The sequence below is a fragment of the Littorina saxatilis genome, unplaced genomic scaffold (genome assembly GCF_037325665.1).
Source record: "Littorina saxatilis isolate snail1 unplaced genomic scaffold, US_GU_Lsax_2.0 scaffold_232, whole genome shotgun sequence".
NCBI lineage: Eukaryota > Metazoa > Mollusca > Gastropoda > Littorinimorpha > Littorinidae > Littorina > Littorina saxatilis.
Window position 1 is genome coordinate 152,550 of NW_027126284.1, and position 7,326 is coordinate 159,875.

The following is a 7,326-nucleotide window of genomic DNA, read 5'->3' on the forward strand; positions in this document are numbered from 1 at the left end:
CAGACTCTGAGAGTGACAGTGATGACGAACTCTGGATCACACTTCCAAGGCCCAGACCTGCGGCTCTTGCGGGTCCGGCTGTGGTTGCTGTGCCTCCTCCTGCACCTGTTGCTCAACCGGTACCAGCACCTCGCCGGTCACAACGAATTGCTTGCATGCAAGGTAACAATTAACTTGATTTTATTTTTTGAATGATCGTTTACTCGGTAGGCTGAATTTGACTTATTCAGCTAAAGAACAATTCTACTAGTACTAGCATTCAACTGGGCTAAATAATGTTTTGCACATAAAACTCGCGAGTGTATCGTAACCCATGTGTATCGTTGCGATTTTTTTCCCCGTTTTCATCACATATTATTTCTGGAGATCAGTAAGGTCTGAGTAGTAGTCGGTTAAAAGTCCAAAGTTAAGCCCTCAGTGCCATTGGCCCGTAAAGCTACCTATTTACGATTTAGGCGCAGAAACCCCCACAATTGGTGAACGGGAATTATGGTTGACACATATATTTTGGGTAATGAACTCGTATCTAACTCATGACGTGGTGATATAGTAAGATGCCTTCACTGTAAAGCCGTGAGCGAGAGTTTTTGTGAGTGTTGAGCTTGTGCATACAACAGCGCACATTGAAAGAGAAATCCTATATTATCAACTAAACGGATTGGTGGGGATGAAGGTTGCATTTTTGTTTGGTTTTGTGTTACTTTTTCTCAGTGGAGAAAATTTGATAAATGTAGCAATGTTTTCCCATGAAATTCCTGATTGTTTGCACTTTTATGTTTTTGACGCAGTACTTTGATCATATGTGAGACACTTTGTAAAATGCAGGCCTCACTTTTGATTTAGCAAAGCTGGTACTGATCACGAGAACATGTTTTTGTAACTGTCGATTTTCTCAGTGACATATGTGAAAGTCATAGGCAAAGTTTTCGCAATTTTTCTCTTTTTGGATAATCTAAGATGGTTTGATAAATTCAGCCCTTAGGCTTTCCTGTTTTTCTTAAAATCAGCGCGGCCGCTGATATGTAAAAGAGTTGGGGGGGATGTAGCAAAGTGCACTTCGCTACCCTAAACACTCTAATCATCGCATAGCGAAACAGCCTTGTGTACAGTACAAACGGGATAACCCATCCCATAGCAGACGATACGATGCTGCGCGCGCACCTTGCCGGCGCAAATTCTAATACAATACCTTTCTTTATATATCTACCTAACTTCTATCTTTCAAAGTCCCTTTTATCTTTGATACGGTCCTAATTATATTTAGGTTTGCATAGAAGTCACTGATTAGGCTGGATGGCTGCATATTATTGTGTTATTTACGATAATGCTTCGAACTGACCAAAGCGTCACTCTGACCTTGACCGGTTTTCATGCATCGTCGAGAGAAATTGATTCTCACAAACTCATCTTTGTCTTTTCAATCATTGTTTTGTCATTTTTGTATCACTATTACATATCCCGTACCTATGTTGCATATGATTTTAGTTTGTTTATAAGGATTTGGTTGTAATGAGTGATGCTTGGTTCCTCTGCAAAGATTGCTAATTTATGCAGACAGGTACTCGCGCAGGAATTTAGCCGATTCCATTTACTTTCGGACTTTACCGCTTCGTACTAAGTCAATGTATAATTTTCCCCCAAGTAACGCATATCATGATGTTTGTCTAGGGTTCTTCTTTTTATCTGTATGATTTATGAGTTTGTCCATTATTCCAGTTTAGAGAGTTTTGTAATTTTCCGCACTGAAGTTGGTTCAGTGCCTTCACTAGGACCATTGTTTTTGCATCCTACTAAATAAATATAAGTTTTTCCGAAATGTGATCTATTGCAATAGAAAGCTAAAGGTCGTAGCTTTAATTTGATGTATTGTTTGTTATGATTGGTTATGTATTTGTTTAAATAACGTAGGGTAAAGCAAGTGTAAGAAACACAGATTCCGTGTTTCTGGCCGTATTCAGGCGATTTTTATTCTCGGCGGACGGTGCTTTCTGTGCAGTCCGCGCCGGGGCTATAAGTATAGGCCGGACACCGGCATGAGGATGCATTCGCTCCTAGCAGCTGAACACGACACTACACTTGCTTTGCTGTCTACGGGTTTCGCCTTCGGCCTCTACGTTTCCTTGCATTGTTTTCTTGAATAAAAAGTTGAAACAAGACGCTTGGACTTGGGCTTCGTACCTACTTCTACTACCCTTCCACTCCTCCACTACAGTCTGAACATGTACAGAGCTGCGCTCGTATTTGTGAGTTCCGTAAGTTTTTGGTATAATTCCTTTTCTTGTAAGTGTTTTCTGAATTTTGCAATAACAGAGATGAGTTGCAAATTGACCATGAGTCGCCGCATTAATTATCAACATTGATTGGGTCTTTGAGAGTAAATGCTTACAAGCGTTGTCCTCGGAAACACGAATCCAAAGCCGCGATAATTCCACACATCAAATAATCATGCAGCCTCATTGGCTTTTACTTGACTACCCACGTTTCACAGAAGCTCGACACTGCAATGATAAACCAATTCGTAGATATATGTGCACATTCATCCACAATAAACAAACAAAATTGGTAGCATAAACAACATGCTTTTTTAATTGTACAAACTTGTCACGGAACGCAACATTTGATTCGCGTGTGTGTGTGTAAGTGCGTGTGTGTGTGTGTGTGTGTGTGTGTGTGTGTGTGTGTGTGTGTGTGTGTGTGTGTGTGTGTGCGTGCGTGCGTGCGTGAGTGGGTGGGTGTGTTTGTGTGCGTGTGTGTGTGTGTGTGTGTGTGTGTGTGTGTGTGTGCGTGCGTGCTACACAGTTTTGATCGCGTGGTTGCTTTTTTGTTGGCTGTTTTTTTCTCTCGTTTTCTTGATAATGTTAGCATACATACAAGAAAGCTTGAGTTGAACTGTTTTTGAAGCAGCTCTCTTCAGCGTTACAGACGTTGCCGCGCAGGTCACATTCTTGAGATCATCAGCTGCAGGATCAGGTGTGAAGGTACAGGTGTTATCAGGTAACTCGTTCTCACAGGTAACACCACTCCACGTGTAGTACGGCGTGGGATACACATCAGCGGCGTTGCATGTCATGATCAGCGTTTGCGATCCGTTGGTGTAAAAGCGTGGTGGACCAACACTCATACGTGTTGTGTATGGGCCATCTGATAAAACACAAAAAGCGATCCGGTCAGGTAATTTTTCTGTCCAGACTAAGAAAACTGACATGTAGACAAATACACAGATTAAGATAAATACATGCAACGTTATACACAAGCTACATAAATGTGCGTACACACGTTAACAATGATGATTTTTGCTTATTTGCTAATTATCTTGTGTGTGCTAATTATGACGCTGTTTGCAGGGGAAGGTGCAGCACTCACACTGCAATATTTGAAGACGAACGTTAGTCGCGTTGGAACATGTGGTAGAGCAACCCTAAGAATCATGTGGTGATAACAGAAAACTGTCAAATAGATAGTTACCCTTAATTGGTCGTCAAATTATTAAAGATCATAATAAGTTTATAGCATAATGGATGTACATTAAACACTAGATTTGAAGAGCAATATACAAGATGATAAATAACATTGAAACCCAGACCACGCCCAATAGTATCATTCCTGTTTTAGGCAATTGAATTATTTTCAAAGCGTGAAGTATTTAGAGTTACAGATACTTGCGTGCAACACGGAGAGTGTAGACTGCTTGCGCTAATCGGACATGTAGACCTGTAATGCTACATGTGTATTGTGTACTGTTGTCTGCACGCTGGACATTAGCCAAGTTAAGTTTGCCATCATGTGAATGTCCAAATACCACTCTGGTTCGGGCACGATCATTATTGTCCAATTTGCACACACAGGAAACATCATCGTCTTCCATTACAAAGCGTGGGCAGACAAATCTGGCTCGCCCTGTGAAAGAAAGATGTATACTCGTCGTAAAAAGTAATTTCACACGTATGTATGTATGTATGTATGTATGTATGTATGTATGTATGTATGTATGTATGTATGTGTGTATGTATGTATGTATGTATGTATGTATGTATGTATGTATGTATGTATGTATGTATGTATGTATGTATGTATGTATGTATGTATGTATGTATGTATGTATGTATGTATGTATGCATGTATGTATGTATGTATGTATGTATGTATGTATGTATGTATGCATGTATGTATGTATGTGTGTGCGTGCAGAGCGATTCGGAGAAAAAACACTGGGCCGATCTTCATGAAATTTCACATGAAAGTTCCTGGGTATAATATCCCCAGAAGTGTTTTTCATGTTTTTGATTAATGTCTTTGATGACGTCATATCCGGCGTTTTGTAAAGGTTGATGAGGCACGGTCACGCTCTCATTTTTCAACCAAATTGGTTGAAATTTTGGTCAAGTAATCTTTGACGAAGCCCGGACTTTGTTGTTGTATTTTAGCTTAGAGACTTAAAAAATTAATGTATGAGTTTGCTCATTGAAGTTGTCATTAAAATCAAATTTTCACAAACAAATTTAAAATTGATTGCATCGTATTCTTCGTCAAATTCTGAATCTAAAAATAAATATGCATATGTTGTGTTTACTCTTGAATTGTTATCACACATTACGAAAATAGATTAATTAGTACTACGAATAAAATTTAAGAAATAGATCCAAAATGAGTTCATCTTATTCTTTATCATTTCCTGATTCCAAAAACATATATATATGTTTATATGATATGTTGTATTCAAAACATGCTCAGAAAGTTAACAAGAATACATAAAAGCACGCTTTCATGCTTAGCACAATAGTCTACCGCGCTAATCTGGCTTGTTAATTTCACTGCGTTTTGCACGTGAGAAGTGAGCGATTTCCTTCTCGAGAGGATTGACGAAGCTGTATTGTCTTGGTGAACAAATGCAGTGCGTTCAAGTTGTTTTCCGTGAGTTCGACAGCTTGACTAAATGTAGTAATTTCGCCTTTCGCGACTTGATTAATGCTTATACATGTACCAATAAAGACAGACAAATACAATAAATTGTGTAGAACTCAAAATCAGAAAGACAAATGCGCTCAAAGTTTAAAACACTTGAAACCCTTACACAAACAAGCACAAACACGCGCAGATACGTGCGCGCAAATACAAACACACATACAACCTAACACACACACACACACACACACACACACACACACACACACACACACACACACACACATACACACACACACATTCACAAACACACATTCACACACACACACACACACACACACACACACACACACACACACACACGTACGTACGTTCCTAAGCCCGCTCACACGCACGCACGCAAGCAAACACATCACATCACTTCACATACCACATTTCTTCTCATCACTTCCATCACCGCAGTCGTTGGTTCCATCACAGCGGAAATACATTGATATACAGCGGTTGTTGTTGCACTTCCACTTGTAAGCCGGACATCGCCAATTCCCTTTTGATTGAAAGCATCCCGTATGAAGGTATAGTAATCAACGATTATGAACAACCATAGACCATTTATCCTGGACCGCCAACTAGCTCTCTCTCCGCTCTGTCTCTCTATTACGAGGTAGCGGCCTCACGCATTTAGGAACGAAGAGAGGTACAGAAAAGCGTGCTATCCTTCTCAGCGCAACTACTACCCCGCTCTTCTTGGCCTTTAGAAATCAGGGGGATGTCATATCCGGTGTCGATTGTAAACATGGACGAAGTTGCCGAGGTAAGTTCTGAAAATGCTAAAATAAACTCAGCTAAAGTGCATATGGAACATGTTTTTCGATGAGTTTTGTTAAGTTTAGTTTGGAGTTTTGGAAAATCCAGTCCATTGTCACCTCCCATTGTCACAAATAACTGGAGCGTGCTTTCTTTTCATTTTCATTTCATTTCATTCCCTTGACCGATCTGGCCGTCTTTCAAACCGGACGCTAAGCGCCCCTGTGAAAGTCGAGCGTCGTAACCTCGAAGGGTCACGTGACGAGTTGGCGGTCCAGGCTATTTGGTCTATGGAACAACCAAGAATAATTGAATATAATTGAGTATATATGTTGTACCCGTTGTCCATCTGAAAATCTAAGCAATATAAAATAACAAGCCAAACAAGTCGCGTGAGGCGAAATTACTACATTTAGTCAAGTTGTTGAAATCGCAGAATGAAACTGAACGCACGGCATTTTTTTTAACCGAGACAATACAGCTTCGTCAATCCCCGCGGCAGTTTTTCCGTGCTTTTCTTTTTCTTTATTTCTTTATTTGGTGTTTAACGTCGTTTTCAACCACGAAGGTTATATCGCGACGGGGAAAGGGGGGAGATGGGATAGAGCCACCTGTTAATTGTTTCTTGTTCACAAAAGCACTAATCAAAAATTTGCTCCAGGGGCTTGCAACGTAGTACAATGTATTACCTTACTGGGAGAATGCAAGTTTCCAGTACAAAGGACTTAACATTTCTTACATACTGCTTGACTAAAATCTTTACAAAAAATGACTATATTCTATACAAGAAACACTTAACAAGGGTAAAAAGAGAAACAGAATCCGTTAGTCGCTTCTTACGACATGCTGGGGAGCATCGGGTAAATTCTTCCCCCTAACCCGCGGGGGGTGATTTTCCGTGCAACACGAAGTGTTTTTCCGTGCAACACGAAGTGAAATTGACGAGGCAGAATAGCGCAATAGCGTACTGCGGTAAGCAGGAAAGCGCGCTTTTCTGTATTATTTTACATTTTTGAGCTTGTTTTGAATAAAACATATTATATCTACCGTACTTTCGGGACTATAAGGCGCTTCGTTATATAGGGCGCAACCCCCACTTATGAGGTAAAATTGAGAAAAACATCCCATTAGGCGCTTCCGGTCTATAAGCCGCACATCAAAGGAAGAATACAGAGTGGAATAATGTGTGCTCTGTGTGTTTCGGGAGATCAAAGGCAGGTCCATTGTGATAGCTGGGTGGCCTTGTTTATAGACATTGACCTTCTTCCCAGGGGTCAAGGACCCAGTTTTAGCTATGAGAGGTGGTTCCCCTGTCATATCTGAGAGAGGAAACACTTCCTGCACCGGGTTCAGTGACCGAGTTTAACCGAGTTTAACCTATTGGGCGGTCTCTTTGATGTCTTGAGAGGAAACTTGGCCAGGGTAGTACTTAGTAGCTGAAACATGCATTATCACAAGTTGTTTGACTGGTACCTTGGCGGTCTCTTTAATGTCTGATATGAAACTTAGCCTGGGATTTCTATTTTAACAACACATAGGGCGCTTCCGTTCAATAAGCCACAGGGGTCAAGCTTGAGAAAAAAAGTTGCGCCTTATAGTCCGTAAAATACGGTATAT